The sequence below is a fragment of the Salmo salar genome, unplaced genomic scaffold, assembly GCF_965601325.2.
Source record: "Salmo salar unplaced genomic scaffold, fSalSal1 ptg000293l, whole genome shotgun sequence".
In the NCBI taxonomy this organism is placed as follows: Eukaryota; Metazoa; Chordata; class Actinopteri; order Salmoniformes; family Salmonidae; genus Salmo; species Salmo salar.
Genome location: NW_027675346.1, coordinates 1,623,293 through 1,636,145, shown reverse-complemented (window position 1 = coordinate 1,636,145; position 12,853 = coordinate 1,623,293). Strand labels below are relative to the sequence as shown.

At 45.2% G+C, this 12,853-nt stretch overlaps 42 non-coding genes and 2 pseudogenes across 42 annotated transcripts; all 44 read right to left on the bottom strand.

Annotated features, from left to right (window-relative positions):
- Positions 1-36: 36 nt before the first annotated feature.
- Positions 37-155, bottom strand: LOC145869138 (5S ribosomal RNA). The gene has a single exon (XR_014385134.1). It is a non-coding gene; the product is annotated as a 5S ribosomal RNA (ribosomal RNA).
- Positions 156-294: 139 nt separating this feature from the next.
- LOC145869042 (5S ribosomal RNA) lies at positions 295-413 on the bottom strand. Its single transcript, XR_014385037.1, has one exon. It is a non-coding gene; the product is annotated as a 5S ribosomal RNA (ribosomal RNA).
- A 139-nt stretch (positions 414-552) lies between these two features.
- LOC145869041 (5S ribosomal RNA) lies at positions 553-671 on the bottom strand. The gene has a single exon (XR_014385036.1). It is a non-coding gene; the product is annotated as a 5S ribosomal RNA (ribosomal RNA).
- A 139-nt stretch (positions 672-810) lies between these two features.
- Positions 811-929, bottom strand: LOC145870149 (5S ribosomal RNA). The gene has a single exon (XR_014386145.1). It is a non-coding gene; the product is annotated as a 5S ribosomal RNA (ribosomal RNA).
- Positions 930-1,068: 139 nt separating this feature from the next.
- Positions 1,069-1,187, bottom strand: LOC145869040 (5S ribosomal RNA). Its single transcript, XR_014385035.1, has one exon. It is a non-coding gene; the product is annotated as a 5S ribosomal RNA (ribosomal RNA).
- A 139-nt stretch (positions 1,188-1,326) lies between these two features.
- LOC145875127 (5S ribosomal RNA) lies at positions 1,327-1,445 on the bottom strand. Its single transcript, XR_014390761.1, has one exon. It is a non-coding gene; the product is annotated as a 5S ribosomal RNA (ribosomal RNA).
- Positions 1,446-1,854: 409 nt separating this feature from the next.
- Positions 1,855-1,973, bottom strand: LOC145870235 (5S ribosomal RNA). The gene has a single exon (XR_014386231.1). It is a non-coding gene; the product is annotated as a 5S ribosomal RNA (ribosomal RNA).
- A 139-nt stretch (positions 1,974-2,112) lies between these two features.
- LOC145870966 (uncharacterized) lies at positions 2,113-2,221 on the bottom strand (annotated as a pseudogene).
- Positions 2,222-2,360: 139 nt separating this feature from the next.
- On the bottom strand, positions 2,361-2,479 carry LOC145869039 (5S ribosomal RNA). The gene has a single exon (XR_014385034.1). It is a non-coding gene; the product is annotated as a 5S ribosomal RNA (ribosomal RNA).
- Positions 2,480-2,618: 139 nt separating this feature from the next.
- Positions 2,619-2,737, bottom strand: LOC145869137 (5S ribosomal RNA). Its single transcript, XR_014385133.1, has one exon. It is a non-coding gene; the product is annotated as a 5S ribosomal RNA (ribosomal RNA).
- A 139-nt stretch (positions 2,738-2,876) lies between these two features.
- On the bottom strand, positions 2,877-2,995 carry LOC145869038 (5S ribosomal RNA). Its single transcript, XR_014385033.1, has one exon. It is a non-coding gene; the product is annotated as a 5S ribosomal RNA (ribosomal RNA).
- A 139-nt stretch (positions 2,996-3,134) lies between these two features.
- On the bottom strand, positions 3,135-3,253 carry LOC145869037 (5S ribosomal RNA). Its single transcript, XR_014385032.1, has one exon. It is a non-coding gene; the product is annotated as a 5S ribosomal RNA (ribosomal RNA).
- Positions 3,254-3,392: 139 nt separating this feature from the next.
- LOC145867996 (5S ribosomal RNA) lies at positions 3,393-3,511 on the bottom strand. The gene has a single exon (XR_014383989.1). It is a non-coding gene; the product is annotated as a 5S ribosomal RNA (ribosomal RNA).
- Positions 3,512-3,650: 139 nt separating this feature from the next.
- Positions 3,651-3,769, bottom strand: LOC145869036 (5S ribosomal RNA). The gene has a single exon (XR_014385031.1). It is a non-coding gene; the product is annotated as a 5S ribosomal RNA (ribosomal RNA).
- A 139-nt stretch (positions 3,770-3,908) lies between these two features.
- Positions 3,909-4,027, bottom strand: LOC145869136 (5S ribosomal RNA). Its single transcript, XR_014385132.1, has one exon. It is a non-coding gene; the product is annotated as a 5S ribosomal RNA (ribosomal RNA).
- A 139-nt stretch (positions 4,028-4,166) lies between these two features.
- On the bottom strand, positions 4,167-4,285 carry LOC145870234 (5S ribosomal RNA). Its single transcript, XR_014386230.1, has one exon. It is a non-coding gene; the product is annotated as a 5S ribosomal RNA (ribosomal RNA).
- Positions 4,286-4,424: 139 nt separating this feature from the next.
- LOC145870965 (uncharacterized) lies at positions 4,425-4,533 on the bottom strand (annotated as a pseudogene).
- A 139-nt stretch (positions 4,534-4,672) lies between these two features.
- LOC145869035 (5S ribosomal RNA) lies at positions 4,673-4,791 on the bottom strand. Its single transcript, XR_014385030.1, has one exon. It is a non-coding gene; the product is annotated as a 5S ribosomal RNA (ribosomal RNA).
- A 139-nt stretch (positions 4,792-4,930) lies between these two features.
- LOC145869135 (5S ribosomal RNA) lies at positions 4,931-5,049 on the bottom strand. The gene has a single exon (XR_014385131.1). It is a non-coding gene; the product is annotated as a 5S ribosomal RNA (ribosomal RNA).
- Positions 5,050-5,188: 139 nt separating this feature from the next.
- LOC145869034 (5S ribosomal RNA) lies at positions 5,189-5,307 on the bottom strand. Its single transcript, XR_014385029.1, has one exon. It is a non-coding gene; the product is annotated as a 5S ribosomal RNA (ribosomal RNA).
- Positions 5,308-5,446: 139 nt separating this feature from the next.
- On the bottom strand, positions 5,447-5,565 carry LOC145869033 (5S ribosomal RNA). The gene has a single exon (XR_014385028.1). It is a non-coding gene; the product is annotated as a 5S ribosomal RNA (ribosomal RNA).
- A 139-nt stretch (positions 5,566-5,704) lies between these two features.
- Positions 5,705-5,823, bottom strand: LOC145867995 (5S ribosomal RNA). Its single transcript, XR_014383988.1, has one exon. It is a non-coding gene; the product is annotated as a 5S ribosomal RNA (ribosomal RNA).
- Positions 5,824-5,962: 139 nt separating this feature from the next.
- Positions 5,963-6,081, bottom strand: LOC145869031 (5S ribosomal RNA). The gene has a single exon (XR_014385026.1). It is a non-coding gene; the product is annotated as a 5S ribosomal RNA (ribosomal RNA).
- Positions 6,082-6,220: 139 nt separating this feature from the next.
- LOC145875126 (5S ribosomal RNA) lies at positions 6,221-6,339 on the bottom strand. Its single transcript, XR_014390760.1, has one exon. It is a non-coding gene; the product is annotated as a 5S ribosomal RNA (ribosomal RNA).
- Positions 6,340-6,748: 409 nt separating this feature from the next.
- Positions 6,749-6,867, bottom strand: LOC145869569 (5S ribosomal RNA). The gene has a single exon (XR_014385565.1). It is a non-coding gene; the product is annotated as a 5S ribosomal RNA (ribosomal RNA).
- Positions 6,868-7,006: 139 nt separating this feature from the next.
- LOC145867993 (5S ribosomal RNA) lies at positions 7,007-7,125 on the bottom strand. The gene has a single exon (XR_014383986.1). It is a non-coding gene; the product is annotated as a 5S ribosomal RNA (ribosomal RNA).
- A 140-nt stretch (positions 7,126-7,265) lies between these two features.
- Positions 7,266-7,384, bottom strand: LOC145869030 (5S ribosomal RNA). The gene has a single exon (XR_014385025.1). It is a non-coding gene; the product is annotated as a 5S ribosomal RNA (ribosomal RNA).
- Positions 7,385-7,523: 139 nt separating this feature from the next.
- On the bottom strand, positions 7,524-7,642 carry LOC145867493 (5S ribosomal RNA). The gene has a single exon (XR_014383486.1). It is a non-coding gene; the product is annotated as a 5S ribosomal RNA (ribosomal RNA).
- A 139-nt stretch (positions 7,643-7,781) lies between these two features.
- LOC145870117 (5S ribosomal RNA) lies at positions 7,782-7,900 on the bottom strand. Its single transcript, XR_014386113.1, has one exon. It is a non-coding gene; the product is annotated as a 5S ribosomal RNA (ribosomal RNA).
- A 139-nt stretch (positions 7,901-8,039) lies between these two features.
- LOC145874623 (5S ribosomal RNA) lies at positions 8,040-8,158 on the bottom strand. Its single transcript, XR_014390259.1, has one exon. It is a non-coding gene; the product is annotated as a 5S ribosomal RNA (ribosomal RNA).
- A 409-nt stretch (positions 8,159-8,567) lies between these two features.
- LOC145874767 (5S ribosomal RNA) lies at positions 8,568-8,686 on the bottom strand. The gene has a single exon (XR_014390403.1). It is a non-coding gene; the product is annotated as a 5S ribosomal RNA (ribosomal RNA).
- A 139-nt stretch (positions 8,687-8,825) lies between these two features.
- On the bottom strand, positions 8,826-8,944 carry LOC145870232 (5S ribosomal RNA). The gene has a single exon (XR_014386228.1). It is a non-coding gene; the product is annotated as a 5S ribosomal RNA (ribosomal RNA).
- A 139-nt stretch (positions 8,945-9,083) lies between these two features.
- Positions 9,084-9,202, bottom strand: LOC145867373 (5S ribosomal RNA). Its single transcript, XR_014383366.1, has one exon. It is a non-coding gene; the product is annotated as a 5S ribosomal RNA (ribosomal RNA).
- A 139-nt stretch (positions 9,203-9,341) lies between these two features.
- Positions 9,342-9,460, bottom strand: LOC145869029 (5S ribosomal RNA). Its single transcript, XR_014385024.1, has one exon. It is a non-coding gene; the product is annotated as a 5S ribosomal RNA (ribosomal RNA).
- A 139-nt stretch (positions 9,461-9,599) lies between these two features.
- LOC145872798 (5S ribosomal RNA) lies at positions 9,600-9,718 on the bottom strand. The gene has a single exon (XR_014388429.1). It is a non-coding gene; the product is annotated as a 5S ribosomal RNA (ribosomal RNA).
- Positions 9,719-10,127: 409 nt separating this feature from the next.
- On the bottom strand, positions 10,128-10,246 carry LOC145869028 (5S ribosomal RNA). The gene has a single exon (XR_014385023.1). It is a non-coding gene; the product is annotated as a 5S ribosomal RNA (ribosomal RNA).
- Positions 10,247-10,385: 139 nt separating this feature from the next.
- On the bottom strand, positions 10,386-10,504 carry LOC145875125 (5S ribosomal RNA). Its single transcript, XR_014390759.1, has one exon. It is a non-coding gene; the product is annotated as a 5S ribosomal RNA (ribosomal RNA).
- Positions 10,505-10,913: 409 nt separating this feature from the next.
- Positions 10,914-11,032, bottom strand: LOC145875520 (5S ribosomal RNA). Its single transcript, XR_014391156.1, has one exon. It is a non-coding gene; the product is annotated as a 5S ribosomal RNA (ribosomal RNA).
- A 409-nt stretch (positions 11,033-11,441) lies between these two features.
- LOC145872797 (5S ribosomal RNA) lies at positions 11,442-11,560 on the bottom strand. The gene has a single exon (XR_014388428.1). It is a non-coding gene; the product is annotated as a 5S ribosomal RNA (ribosomal RNA).
- Positions 11,561-11,699: 139 nt separating this feature from the next.
- Positions 11,700-11,818, bottom strand: LOC145870231 (5S ribosomal RNA). Its single transcript, XR_014386227.1, has one exon. It is a non-coding gene; the product is annotated as a 5S ribosomal RNA (ribosomal RNA).
- A 139-nt stretch (positions 11,819-11,957) lies between these two features.
- On the bottom strand, positions 11,958-12,076 carry LOC145867372 (5S ribosomal RNA). The gene has a single exon (XR_014383365.1). It is a non-coding gene; the product is annotated as a 5S ribosomal RNA (ribosomal RNA).
- A 139-nt stretch (positions 12,077-12,215) lies between these two features.
- On the bottom strand, positions 12,216-12,334 carry LOC145869027 (5S ribosomal RNA). Its single transcript, XR_014385022.1, has one exon. It is a non-coding gene; the product is annotated as a 5S ribosomal RNA (ribosomal RNA).
- Positions 12,335-12,473: 139 nt separating this feature from the next.
- LOC145869026 (5S ribosomal RNA) lies at positions 12,474-12,592 on the bottom strand. The gene has a single exon (XR_014385021.1). It is a non-coding gene; the product is annotated as a 5S ribosomal RNA (ribosomal RNA).
- Positions 12,593-12,731: 139 nt separating this feature from the next.
- LOC145869025 (5S ribosomal RNA) lies at positions 12,732-12,850 on the bottom strand. The gene has a single exon (XR_014385020.1). It is a non-coding gene; the product is annotated as a 5S ribosomal RNA (ribosomal RNA).
- Positions 12,851-12,853: the final 3 nt, after the last annotated feature.

Genomic DNA, 12,853 nt, shown 5'->3' with positions numbered 1-12,853 from the left:
ATGAAATAGTGCAAGAGCACACCCTCGTGGACAAAATGCTTACAGCACCTGGTATTCCCAGGCGGTCTCCCATCCAAGTACTAACCAGGCACGACCCTGCTTAGCTTCCGAGATCAGACGAGATCGGGCGTGCCCAGGCTGGTATGGCCGTAAGCGAGAATCAATCTCTTGCTACAACATATATAGTCAAAGTGAGTCTGATAAAACAGACATTTAGTCAATTCATCATTAAATGCTTACTACAAGGCAGTGTTGCTGATGAAATAGTGCAAGAGCACACCCTCGTGGACAAAATGCTTACAGCACCTGGTATTCCCAGGCGGTCTCCCATCCAAGTACTAACCAGGCACGACCCTGCTTAGCTTCCGAGATCAGACGAGATCGGGCGTACCCAGGCTGGTATGGCCGTAAGCGAGAAACAATCTCTTGCTACAACATATATAGTCAAAGTGAGTCAGATAAAACAGACATTTAGTCAATTCATCATTAAATGCTTACTACAAGGCAGTGTTGCTGATGAAATAGTGCAAGAGCACACCCTCGTGGACAAAATGCTTACAGCACCTGGTATTCCCAGGCGGTCTCCCATCCAAGTACTAACCAGGCACGACCCTGCTTAGCTTCCGAGATCAGACGAGATCGGGCGTACCCAGGCTGGTATGGCCGTAAGCGAGAAACAATCTCTTGCTACAACATATATAGTCAAAGTGAGTCTGATAAAACAGACATTTAGTCAATTCATCATTAAATGCTTACTACAAGGCAGTGTTGCTGATGAAATAGTGCAAGAGCACACCCTCGTGGACAAAATGCTTAAAGCACCTGGTATTCCCAGGCGGTCTCCCATCCAAGTACTAACCAGGCCCGACCCTGCTTAGCTTCCGAGATCAGACGAGATCGGGCGTACCCAGGCAGATATGGCCGTAAGCGAGAAACAATCTCTTGCTACAACATATATAGTCAAAGTGAGTCAGATAAAACAGACATTTAGTCAATTCATCATTAAATGCTTACTACAAGGCAGTGTTGCTGATGAAATAGTGCAAGAGCACACCCTCGTGGACAAAATGCTTACAGCACCTGGTATTCCCAGGCGGTCTCCCATCCAAGTACTAACCAGGCACGACCCTGCTTAGCTTCCGAGATCAGACGAGATCGGGCGTACCCAGGCTGGTATGGCCGTAAGCGAGAAACAATCTCTTGCTACAACATATATAGTCAAAGTGAGTCTGATAAAACAGACATTTAGTCAATTCATCATTAAATGCTTACTACAAGCCAGTGTTGCTGATGAAATAGTGCAAGAGCACACCCTCGTGGACAAAATGCTTACAGCACCTGGTATTCCCAGGCGGTCTCCCATCCAAGTACTAACCAGGCCCGACCCTGCTTAGCTTCCGAGATCAGACGAGATCGGGCGAACCCAGGCTGGTATGGCCGTAAGCGAGACACAATCTCTTGCTACAACATATATATTCAAAGTGAGTGTGATAAACAGACATTGCATTTTCACCAATTAGATAAGCAGCTTGAACTTTGTGTCACTGAAAAAGTAGAAGAAATTACAAACACTGTTCCCATCACTTTTTAGCACAGGTAGTTGGATAAAATACCAACTTTATTTCCTTTCATCATTTGAACAGGGCAAAGGAGCACAAAGCACACACAAGCTGCATTCAGCAACAATATTCTTGTTTGTCTTATAAATACAAGGCAGATGCTAATTGAAAACACAAGGAAATTTGATCCTATTAAAAAGGCAGGAAGCTGCATTTAGTCAATTCATCATTAAATGCTTACTACAAGGCAGTGTTGCTGATGAAATAGTGCAAGAGCACACCCTCGTGGACAAAATGCTTACAGCACCTGGTATTCCCAGGCGGTCTCCCATCCAAGTACTAACCAGGCACGACCCTGCTTAGCTTCCGAGATCAGACGAGATCGGGCTTACCCAGGCTGGTATGGCCGTAAGCGAGAAACAATCTCTTGCTACAACATATATAGTCAAAGTGAGTCTGATAAAACAGACATTTAGTCAATTCATCATTAAATGCTTACTACAAGGCAGTGTTGCTGATGAAATAGTGCAAGAGCACACCCTCGTGGACAAAATGCTTACAGCACCTGGTATTCCCAGGCGGTCTCCCATCCAAGTACTAACCAGGCCCGACCCTGCTTAGCTTCCGAGATCAGGCGTACCCAGGCTGATATGGCCGTAAGCGAGAAACAATCTCTTGCTACAACATATATAGTCAAAGTGAGTCTGATAAAACAGACATTTAGTCAATTCATCATTAAATGCTTACTACAAGGCAGTGTTGCTGATGAAATAGTGCAAGAGCACACCCTCGTGGACAAAATGCTTACAGCACCTGGTATTCCCAGGCGGTCTCCCATCCAAGTACTAACCAGGCACGACCCTGCTTAGCTTCCGAGATCAGACGAGATCGGGCGTACCCAGGCTGGTATGGCCGTAAGCGAGAAACAATCTCTTGCTACAACATATATAGTCAAAGTGAGTCAGATAAAACAGACATTTAGTCAATTCATCATTAAATGCTTACTACAAGGCAGTGTTGCTGATGAAATAGTGCAAGAGCACACCCTCGTGGACAAAATGCTTACAGCACCTGGTATTCCCAGGCGGTCTCCCATCCAAGTACTAACCAGGCACGACCCTGCTTAGCTTCCGAGATCAGACGAGATCGGGCGTGCCCAGGCTGGTATGGCCGTAAGCGAGAAACAATCTCTTGCTACAACATATATAGTCAAAGTGAGTCTGATAAAACAGACATTTAGTCAATTCATCATTAAATGCTTACTACAAGGCAGTGTTGCTGATGAAATAGTGCAAGAGCACACCCTCGTGGACAAAATGCTTACAGCACCTGGTATTCCCAGGCGGTCTCCCATCCAAGTACTAACCAGGCACGACCCTGCTTAGCTTCCGAGATCAGACGAGATCGGGCGTACCCAGGCTGGTATGGCCGTAAGCGAGAAACAATCTCTTGCTACAACATATATAGTCAAAGTGAGTCAGATAAAACAGACATTTAGTCAATTCATCATTAAATGCTTACTACAAGGCAGTGTTGCTGATGAAATAGTGCAAGAGCACACCCTCGTGGACAAAATGCTTACAGCACCTGGTATTCCCAGGCGGTCTCCCATCCAAGTACTAACCAGGCACGACCCTGCTTAGCTTCCGAGATCAGACGAGATCGGGCGTACCCAGGCTGGTATGGCCGTAAGCGAGAAACAATCTCTTGCTACAACATATATAGTCAAAGTGAGTCTGATAAAACAGACATTTAGTCAATTCATCATTAAATGCTTACTACAAGGCAGTGTTGCTGATGAAATAGTGCAAGAGCACACCCTCGTGGACAAAATGCTTACAGCACCTGGTATTCCCAGGCGGTCTCCCATCCAAGTACTAACCAGGCCCGACCCTGCTTAGCTTCCGAGATCAGACGAGATCGGGCGTACCCAGGCAGATATGGCCGTAAGCGAGAAACAATCTCTTGCTACAACATATATAGTCAAAGTGAGTCAGATAAAACAGACATTTAGTCAATTCATCATTAAATGCTTACTACAAGGCAGTGTTGCTGATGAAATAGTGCAAGAGCACACCCTCGTGGACAAAATGCTTACAGCACCTGGTATTCCCAGGCGGTCTCCCATCCAAGTACTAACCAGGCACGACCCTGCTTAGCTTCCGAGATCAGACGAGATCGGGCGTACCCAGGCTGGTATGGCCGTAAGCGAGAAACAATCTCTTGCTACAACATATATAGTCAAAGTGAGTCTGATAAAACAGACATTTAGTCAATTCATCATTAAATGCTTACTACAAGGCAGTGTTGCTGATGAAATAGTGCAAGAGCACACCCTCGTGGACAAAATGCTTACAGCACCTGGTATTCCCAGGCGGTCTCCCATCCAAGTACTAACCAGGCACGACCCTGCTTAGCTTCCGAGATCAGACGAGATCGGGCGTGCCCAGGCTGGTATGGCCGTAAGCGAGAAACAATCTCTTGCTACAACATATATAGTCAAAGTGAGTCTGATAAAACAGACATTTAGTCAATTCATCATTAAATGCTTACTACAAGGCAGTGTTGCTGATGAAATAGTGCAAGAGCACACCCTCGTGGACAAAATGCTTACAGCACCTGGTATTCCCAGGCGGTCTCCCATCCAAGTACTAACCAGGCACGACCCTGCTTAGCTTCCGAGATCAGACGAGATCGGGCTTACCCAGGCTGGTATGGCCGTAAGCGAGAAACAATCTCTTGCTACAACATATATAGTCAAAGTGAGTCTGATAAAACAGACATTTAGTCAATTCATCATTAAATGCTTACTACAAGGCAGTGTTGCTGATGAAATAGTGCAAGAGCACACCCTCGTGGACAAAATGCTTACAGCACCTGGTATTCCCAGGCGGTCTCCCATCCAAGTACTAACCAGGCCCGACCCTGCTTAGCTTCCGAGATCAGGCGTACCCAGGCTGATATGGCCGTAAGCGAGAAACAATCTCTTGCTACAACATATATAGTCAAAGTGAGTCTGATAAAACAGACATTTAGTCAATTCATCATTAAATGCTTACTACAAGGCAGTGTTGCTGATGAAATAGTGCAAGAGCACACCCTCGTGGACAAAATGCTTACAGCACCTGGTATTCCCAGGCGGTCTCCCATCCAAGTACTAACCAGGCACGACCCTGCTTAGCTTCCGAGATCAGACGAGATCGGGCGTACCCAGGCTGGTATGGCCGTAAGCGAGAAACAATCTCTTGCTACAACATATATAGTCAAAGTGAGTCAGATAAAACAGACATTTAGTCAATTCATCATTAAATGCTTACTACAAGGCAGTGTTGCTGATGAAATAGTGCAAGAGCACACCCTCGTGGACAAAATGCTTACAGCACCTGGTATTCCCAGGCGGTCTCCCATCCAAGTACTAACCAGGCACGACCCTGCTTAGCTTCCGAGATCAGACGAGATCGGGCGTGCCCAGGCTGGTATGGCCGTAAGCGAGAAACAATCTCTTGCTACAACATATATAGTCAAAGTGAGTCTGATAAAACAGACATTTAGTCAATTCATCATTAAATGCTTACTACAAGGCAGTGTTGCTGATGAAATAGTGCAAGAGCACACCCTCGTGGACAAAATGCTTACAGCACCTGGTATTCCCAGGCGGTCTCCCATCCAAGTACTAACCAGGCACGACCCTGCTTAGCTTCCGAGATCAGACGAGATCGGGCGTACCCAGGCTGGTATGGCCGTAAGCGAGAAACAATCTCTTGCTACAACATATATAGTCAAAGTGAGTCAGATAAAACAGACATTTAGTCAATTCATCATTAAATGCTTACTACAAGGCAGTGTTGCTGATGAAATAGTGCAAGAGCACACCCTCGTGGACAAAATGCTTACAGCACCTGGTATTCCCAGGCGGTCTCCCATCCAAGTACTAACCAGGCACGACCCTGCTTAGCTTCCGAGATCAGACGAGATCGGGCGTACCCAGGCTGGTATGGCCGTAAGCGAGAAACAATCTCTTGCTACAACATATATAGTCAAAGTGAGTCTGATAAAACAGACATTTAGTCAATTCATCATTAAATGCTTACTACAAGGCAGTGTTGCTGATGAAATAGTGCAAGAGCACACCCTCGTGGACAAAATGCTTACAGCACCTGGTATTCCCAGGCGGTCTCCCATCCAAGTACTAACCAGGCCCGACCCTGCTTAGCTTCCGAGATCAGACGAGATCGGGCGTACCCAGGCAGATATGGCCGTAAGCGAGAAACAATCTCTTGCTACAACATATATAGTCAAAGTGAGTCAGATAAAACAGACATTTAGTCAATTCATCATTAAATGCTTACTACAAGGCAGTGTTGCTGATGAAATAGTGCAAGAGCACACCCTCGTGGACAAAATGCTTACAGCACCTGGTATTCCCAGGCGGTCTCCCATCCAAGTACTAACCAGGCACGACCCTGCTTAGCTTCCGAGATCAGACGAGATCGGGCGTACCCAGGCTGGTATGGCCGTAAGCGAGAAACAATCTCTTGCTACAACATATATAGTCAAAGTGAGTCTGATAAAACAGACATTTAGTCAATTCATCATTAAATGCTTACTACAAGCCAGTGTTGCTGATGAAATAGTGCAAGAGCACACCCTCGTGGACAAAATGCTTACAGCACCTGGTATTCCCAGGCGGTCTCCCATCCAAGTACTAACCAGGCCCGACCCTGCTTAGCTTCCGAGATCAGACGAGATCGGGCGAACCCAGGCTGGTATGGCCGTAAGCGAGACACAATCTCTTGCTACAACATATATATTCAAAGTGAGTGTGATAAACAGACATTGCATTTTCACCAATTAGATAAGCAGCTTGAACTTTGTGTCACTGAAAAAGTAGAAGAAATTACAAACACTGTTCCCATCACTTTTTAGCACAGGTAGTTGGATAAAATACCAACTTTATTTCCTTTCATCATTTGAACAGGGCAAAGGAGCACAAAGCACACACAAGCTGCATTCAGCAACAATATTCTTGTTTGTCTTATAAATACAAGGCAGATGCTAATTGAAAACACAAGGAAATTTGATCCTATTAAAAAGGCAGGAAGCTGCATTTAGTCAATTCATCATTAAATGCTTACTACAAGGCAGTGTTGCTGATGAAATAGTGCAAGAGCACACCCTCGTGGACAAAATGCTTACAGCACCTGGTATTCCCAGGCGGTCTCCCATCCAAGTACTAAACAGGCACAACCCTGCTTAGCTTCCGAGATCAGACGAGATCGGGCGTACCCAGGCTGGTATGGCCGTAAGCGAGAAACAATCTCTTGCTACAACATATATAGTCAAAGTGAGTCTGATAAAACAGACATTTAGTCAATTCATCATTAAATGCTTACTACAAGGCAGTGTTGCTGATGAAATAGTGCAAGAGCACACCCTCGTGGACAAAATGCTTACAGCACCTGGTATTCCCAGGCGGTCTCCCATCCAAGTACTAACCAGGCCCGACCCTGCTTAGCTTCCGAGATCAGACGAGATCGGGCGTACCCAGGCAGATATGGCCGTAAGCGAGAAACAATCTCTTGCTACAACATATATAGTCAAAGTGAGTCAGATAAAACAGACATTTAGTCAATTCATCATTAAATGCTTACTACAAGGCAGTGTTGCTGATGAAATAGTGCAAGAGCACAACCCTCGTGGACAAAATGCTTACAGCACCTGGTATTCCCAGGCGGTCTCCCATCCAAGTACTAACCAGGCACGACCCTGCTTAGCTTCCGAGATCAGACGAGATCGGGCGTACCCAGGCTGGTATGGCCGTAAGCGAGAAACAATCTCTTGCTACAACATATATAGTCAAAGTGAGTCTGATAAAACAGACATTTAGTCAATTCATCATTAAATGCTTACTACAAGGCAGTGTTGCTGATGAAATAGTGCAAGAGCACACCCTCGTGGACAAAATGCTTACAGCACCTGGTATTCCCAGGCGGTCTCCCATCCAAGTACTAACCAGGCCCGACCCTGCTTAGCGTCCGAGATCAGACGAGATCGGGCGTACCCAGGCTGGTATGGCCGTAAGCGAGAAACAATCTCTTGCTACAACATATATAGTCAAAGTGAGTCAGATAAAACAGACATTTAGTCAATTCATCATTAAATGCTTAGTACAAGGCAGTGTTGCTGATGAAATAGTGCAAGAGCACACCCTCGTGGACAAAATGATTACAGCACCTGGTATTCCCAGGCGGTCTCCCATCCAAGTACTAACCAGGCACGACCCTGCTTAGCTTCCGAGATCAAACGAGATCGGGCGTACCCAGGCTGGTATGGCCGTAAGCGAGAAACAATCTCTTGCTACAACATATATAGTCAAAGTGAGTCTGATAAAACAGACATTTAGTCAATTCATCATTAAATGCTTACTACAAGGCAGTGTTGCTGATGAAATAGTGCAAGAGCACACCCTCGTGGACAAAATGCTTACAGCACCTGGTATTCCCAGGCGGTCTCCCATCCAAGTACTAACCAGGCCCGACCCTGCTTAGCTTCCGAGATCAGACGAGATCGGGAGTACCCAGGCTGGTATGGCCGTAAGCGAGAAACAATCTCTTGCTACAACATATATATTCAAAGTGAGTGTGATAAACAGACATTGCATTTTCACCAATTAGATAAGCAGCTTGAACTTTGTGTCACTGAAAAAGTAGAAGAAATTACAAACACTGTTCCCATCACTTTTTAGCACAGGTAGTTGGATAAAATACCAACTTTATTTCCTTTCATCATTTGAACAGGGCAAAGGAGCACAAAGCACACACAAGCTGCATTCAGCAACAATATTCTTGTTTGTCTTATAAATACAAGGCAGATGCTAATTGAAAACACAAGGAAATTTGATCCTATTAAAAAGGCAGGAAGCTGCATTTAGTCAATTCATCATTAAATGCTTACTACAAGGCAGTGTTGCTGATGAAATAGTGCAAGAGCACACCCTCGTGGACAAAATGCTTACAGCACCTGGTATTCCCAGGCGGTCTCCCATCCAAGTACTAACCAGGCCCGACCCTGCTTAGCTTCCGAGATCAGACGAGATCGGGCGTACCCAGGCTGGTATGACCGTAAGCGAGAAACAATCTCTTGCTACAACATATATAGTCAAAGTGAGTCTGATAAAACAGACATTTAGTCAATTCATCATTAAATGCTTACTACAAGGCAGTGTTGCTGATGAAATAGTGCAAGAGCACACCCTCGTGGACAAAATGCTTACAGCACCTGGTATTCCCAGGCGGTCTCCCATCCAAGTACTAACCAGGCACGACCCTGCTTAGCTTCCGAGATCAGACGAGATCGGGCTTACCCAGGCTGGTATGGCCGTAAGCGAGAAACAATCTCTTGCTACAACATATATAGTCAAAGTGAGTCTGATAAAACAGACATTTAGTCAATTCATCATTAAATGCTTACTACAAGGCAGTGTTGCTGATGAAATAGTGCAAGAGCACACCCTCGTGGACAAAATGCTTACAGCACCTGGTATTCCCAGGCGGTCTCCCATCCAAGTACTAACCAGGCCCGACCCTGCTTAGCTTCCGAGATCAGACGAGATCGGGCGTACCCAGGCTGATATGGCCGTAAGCGAGAAACAATCTCTTGCTACAACATATATAGTCAAAGTGAGTCTGATAAAACAGACATTTAGTCAATTCATCATTAAATGCTTACTACAAGGCAGTGTTGCTGATGAAATAGTGCAAGAGCACACCCTCGTGGACAAAATGCTTACAGCACCTGGTATTCCCAGGCGGTCTCCCATCCAAGTACTAACCAGGCACGACCCTGCTTAGCTTCCGAGATCAGACGAGATCGGGCGTACCCAGGCTGGTATGGCCGTAAGCTAGAAACAATCTCTTGCTACAACATATATAGTCAAAGTGAGTCTGATAAAACAGACATTTAGTCAATTCATCATTAAATGCTTACTACAAGGCAGTGTTGCTGATGAAATAGTGCAAGAGCACACCCTCGTGGACAAAATGCTTACAGCACCTGGTATTCCCAGGCGGTCTCCCATCCAAGTACTAACCAGGCCCGACCCTGCTTAGCTTCCGAGATCAGACGAGATCGGGCGTACCCAGGCTGGTATGGCCGTAAGCGAGAAACAATCTCTTGCTACAACATATATATTCAAAGTGAGTGTGATAAACAGACATTGCATTTTCACCAATTAGATAAGCAGCTTGAACTTTGTGTCACTGAAAAAGTAGAAGAAATTACAAACACTGTTCCCATCACTTTTTAGCACAGGTAGTTGGATAAAATACCGACTTTATTTCCTTTCATCATTTGAACAGGGCAAAGGAGCACAAAGCACACACAAGCTGCATTCAGCAACAATATTCTTGTTTGTCTTATAAATACAAGGCAGATGCTAATTGAAAACACAAGGAAATTTGATCCTATTAAAAAGGCAGGAAGCTGCATTTAGTCAATTCATCATTAAATGCTTACTACAAGGCAGTGTTGCTGATGAAATAGTGCAAGAGCACACCCTCGTGGACAAAATGCTTACAGCACCTGGTATTCCCAGGCGGTCTCCCATCCAAGTACTAACCAGGCACGACCCTGCTTAGCTTCCGAGATCAGACGAGATCGGGCGTACCCAGGCTGGTATGGCCGTAAGCGAGAAACAATCTCTTGCTACAACATATATAGTCAAAGTGAGTCAGATAAAACAGACATTTAGTCAATTCATCATTAAATGCTTACTACAAGCCAGTGTTGCTGATGAAATAGTGCAAGAGCACACCCTCGTGGACAAAATGCTTACAGCACCTGGTATTCCCAGGCGGTCTCCCATCCAAGTACTAACCAGGCCCGACCCTGCTTAGCTTCCGAGATCAGACGAGATCGGGCGAACCCAGGCTGGTATGGCCGTAAGCGAGACACAATCTCTTGCTACAACATATATATTCAAAGTGAGTGTGATAAACAGACATTGCATTTTCACCAATTAGATAAGCAGCTTGAACTTTGTGTCACTGAAAAAGTAGAAGAAATTACAAACACTGTTCCCATCACTTTTTAGCACAGGTAGTTGGATAAAATACCAACTTTATTTCCTTTCATCATTTGAACAGGGCAAAGGAGCACAAAGCACACACAAGCTGCATTCAGCAACAATATTCTTGTTTGTCTTATAAATACAAGGCAGATGCTAATTGAAAACACAAGGAAATTTGATCCTATTAAAAAGGCAGGAAGCTGCATTTAGTCAATTCATCATTAAATGCTTACTACAAGGCAGTGTTGCTGATGAAATAGTGCAAGAGCACACCCTCGTGGACAAAATGCTTACAGCACCTGGTATTCCCAGGCGGACTCCCATCCAAGTACTAACCAGGCCCGACCCTGCTTAGCTTCCGAGATCAGACGAGATCGGGAGTACCCAGGCTGGTATGGCCGTAAGCGAGAAACAATCTCTTGCTACAACATATATATTCAAAGTGAGTGTGATAAACAGACATTGCATTTTCACCAATTAGATAAGCAGCTTGAACTTTGTGTCACTGAAAAAGTAGAAGAAATTACAAACACTGTTCCCATCACTTTTTAGCACAGGTAGTTGGATAAAATACCAACTTTATTTCCTTTCATCATTTGAACAGGGCAAAGGAGCACAAAGCACACACAAGCTGCATTCAGCAACAATATTCTTGTTTGTCTTATAAATACAAGGCAGATGCTAATTGAAAACACAAGGAAATTTGATCCTATTAAAAAGGCAGGAAGCTGCATTTAGTCAATTCATCATTAAATGCTTACTACAAGGCAGTGTTGCTGATGAAATAGTGCAAGAGCACACCCTCGTGGACAAAATGCTTACAGCACCTGGTATTCCCAGGCGGTCTCCCATCCAAGTACTAACCAGGCCCGACCCTGCTTAGCTTCCGAGATCAGACGAGATCGGGCGTACCCAGGCTGGTATGGCCGTAAGCGAGAAACAATCTCTTGCTACAACATATATAGTCAAAGTGAGTCTGATAAAACAGACATTTAGTCAATTCATCATTAAATGCTTACTACAAGGCAGTGTTGCTGATGAAATAGTGCAAGAGCACACCCTCGTGGACAAAATGCTTACAGCACCTGGTATTCCCAGGCGGTCTCCCATCCAAGTACTAACCAGGCACGACCCTGCTTAGCTTCCGAGATCAGACGAGATCGGGCTTACCCAGGCTGGTATGGCCGTAAGCGAGAAACAATCTCTTGCTACAACATATATAGTCAAAGTGAGTCTGATAAAACAGACATTTAGTCAATTCATCATTAAATGCTTACTACAAGGCAGTGTTGCTGATGAAATAGTGCAAGAGCACACCCTCGTGGACAAAATGCTTACAGCACCTGGTATTCCCAGGCGGTCTCCCATCCAAGTACTAACCAGGCCCGACCCTGCTTAGCTTCCGAGATCAGACGAGATCGGGCGTACCCAGGCTGATATGGCCGTAAGCGAGAAACAATCTCTTGCTACAACATATATAGTCAAAGTGAGTCTGATAAAACAGACATTTAGTCAATTCATCATTAAATGCTTACTACAAGGCAGTGTTGCTGATGAAATAGTGCAAGAGCACACCCTCGTGGACAAAATGCTTACAGCACCTGGTATTCCCAGGCGGTCTCCCATCCAAGTACTAACCAGGCACGACCCTGCTTAGCTTCCGAGATCAGACGAGATCGGGCGTACCCAGGCTGGTATGGCCGTAAGCGAGAAACAATCTCTTGCTACAACATATATAGTCAAAGTGAGTCAGATAAAACAGACATTTAGTCAATTCATCATTAAATGCTTACTACAAGGCAGTGTTGCTGATGAAATAGTGCAAGAGCACACCCTCGTGGACAAAATGCTTACAGCACCTGGTATTCCCAGGCGGTCTCCCATCCAAGTACTAACCAGGCACGACCCTGCTTAGCTTCCGAGATCAGACGAGATCGGGCGTACCCAGGCTGGTATGGCCGTAAGCGAGAAACAATCTCTTGCTACAACATATATAGTCAAAGTGAGTCTGATAAAACAGACATTTAGTCAATTCATCATTAAATGCTTACTACAAGGCAGTGTTGCTGATGAAATAGTGCAAGAGCACACCCTCGTGGACAAAATGCTTACAGCACCTGGTATTCCCAGGCGGTCTCCCATCCAAGTACTAACCAGGCACGACCCTGCTTAGCTTCCGAGATCAGACGAGATCGGGCGTACCCAGGCTGGTATGGCCGTAAGCTAG